A 2,500-nucleotide genomic window follows, 5' to 3' on the forward strand; every position below is an offset into this window, starting at 1 on the left:
TGTGTGTGTGTGTGTGTGTGTGTGTGTGTGTGTGTGTGTGTGTGGGAAGCCATGAATGAGTACATGACAGAAATAACTCAAACACAGCACTGCATTCATGGACAGACAAACAAACACACAAAACACACACATACAGATAGACTCTCTCTCTCTCTCTCTCTCTCTCTCTCTCTCTCTCTCTCTCTCATACGTATTTTTCCTTTCCCGTCTGATTGTTTACTATCTTCCTTCCCTCTCCCTCTCTCCCTTTCCCTCTCCCACGACCCCTGACTACCTTCTCTCGTCTATGAAAATACGAGGAACATCCCCTCATGTGGCTGCTGCGGAGAGTAATAATGAGCCAAATAACAGAGTATAATCTTGCGTTACCCAAAATAATATAAATCACGAGTCAATTTACAGCGAATCTGACACAAACAACCTTTATTGAATTCTTGAGCTGGTGAGGGCAATAATGGTGAAAAAAAAAACCAGAAGATTCATAAAGTACTTACATAGCTGTGGGTAGGAGGGAGGGAGAATCCGGGTCTGTCAACTGAAAAGAGAGAGATATTGAAATAGATGAATACTGGTGAGGCGGAGAGGCATTTCATGTGTGTAGTGGAGGTTATGAATGACATCACTCCGGCTTCTCCTTACAGCGTTGGTTATGAACAAGGAAAGAGAGAGAGAGAGAGAGAGAGAGAGAGAGAGAGAGAGAGAGAGAGAGAGAGAGAGAGAGAGAGAGAGAGAGAGATAGAAAAACGGAGACAGAAAGAAGGAAGGAAGGAAGGGAGGGATGATGAAACGAGGAAACGATACAGCAAGCAGGGTCGGAAGGAAAGTGAAGAAACAGGAAGGTATGAACACGGAAGCAAGGGATAATGAGGCACCATTCGGATATTGCAGTACTCTCGTATTTTGCGGTCCAGTTAGCCCATAATAGCAGAACAAGTTAAAAAGCGACTGTGACTTCTGAGTTGAGGAGCAGGGCGGCAAATGGCAAGCTGCGTGACCGGTGACTGAGTGAAAGGGTGATTAAACAAGTGAGTGAGTGAGCAGTTAAATTCGGGGTTTGCGGTAAGTGGAAGAGTGGAAAGAGAGAGAGAGAAAGCGAGAGAGTTTGACAAGGTTGAGTGGAGTTAATTGACTGAAACGCTGATCCAAAACTAAGTCAACAAATAAATAAGGGAATAAATAAGAGCAGTTGGCGTGAAATGCTCCACTTTGCTGAAGGGGGACGTGGAGGAATGGAGCGTGAGTGGGAAAGGTGCGAAAAGTGAAGCTATTTGAACAGGATGAGAGAGAGAGAGAGAGAGAGAGAGAGAGAGAGAGAGAGAGAGAGAGAGAGAGAGAGAGAGAGAGAGAGAGAGAGAGGAAGAAGAGGATGGAGGGGAAGACGAAGAAGGTCCATCTCTTTTGTAGTGGTGGACTCAACTTCTGTGTAACTGTCGCTAAAGTGTCTCCAATTATGGCTAAGTGGTTCCGCTCCTCCCTCTGCTGTCTCACCTTCTCCATCCCTCCCAAGGTCACTTTTGTCTCCGTCGCTTATTACTTCAATGAGGATGATGACTTATTCTTTTCTTTCCATTTGCTCCACGTCTCACTCTTGACAATCATATTAAGTCTTATACAACATGACAAACAACGCGGCTATTTCCACATCTTTATTCTTCCACACCCTGGTTTCTTATCACTTAAATGAAAGGAATAAACATTTCTCTTCCCAATTAGTCCACATCTCATTCCTGGTAAGCATATTAAGTCTTATTTAACGTAACACAAACAAAAGCTATTCTAAAATGCTTCCACTCTCTCTTCTTTTATTACTCAAACGAGGATGACGAATATTTCCCCCCCCTCTTCACTCTACGTCATGGTACTAACATGGCTATTGACTCGTAAACAATCTATTCAACTCATCTCGTATTTCCTGTTAGTTACTATCCTTTGTTTTCCTTACTATTTTCAATTTCATCATTTATTCCCTCTTCCTTCTCCGTATCTTCCTTTCCTGCCTTCCATTTCCAGCGAGCTCAGTTTCATTTCAATCAGTCCACACACTCTCTCTCTCTCTCTCTCTCTCTCTCTCTCTTTATAAGCAGATCCAAAAGTATCCTATCAATAGTTCATTAATATTAGAGGCCATTTGTCAGAAGCCCTCTCTCTCTCCCCTGGTCCCCTTCCCTGCCTCAGCCAGCCACGTCACCTCCAGATGGGGACTCGCGGAGGGCTCCCGTCTCGCTAACTAAGATTTAATCCGTCCACTCGTCATCCTTTGAGAGCCTTGGCATGTGTGTGGAGGCAGGTATGGGGGGGGCTCTCAATACCGGGAATATAATAGGCTTGTTATTTTGTCCCTCCGTGATGTGTAGTGATGTATCTGCTCATATCGGTAAAGGTAGGACTCGTGGAAGGGTTTATTGAAGGGATGAGGTGCAGGAGTGGAGAGGTGCAGGGATGGATGGATGGATGGATTTAAGATTAGGCGCCCTAACAAGGGAGGAATGGGGAGGAGTAG

Source organism: Portunus trituberculatus, chromosome 42, assembly GCF_017591435.1.
Source record: "Portunus trituberculatus isolate SZX2019 chromosome 42, ASM1759143v1, whole genome shotgun sequence".
Classification (NCBI taxonomy): Eukaryota; Metazoa; Arthropoda; class Malacostraca; order Decapoda; family Portunidae; genus Portunus; species Portunus trituberculatus.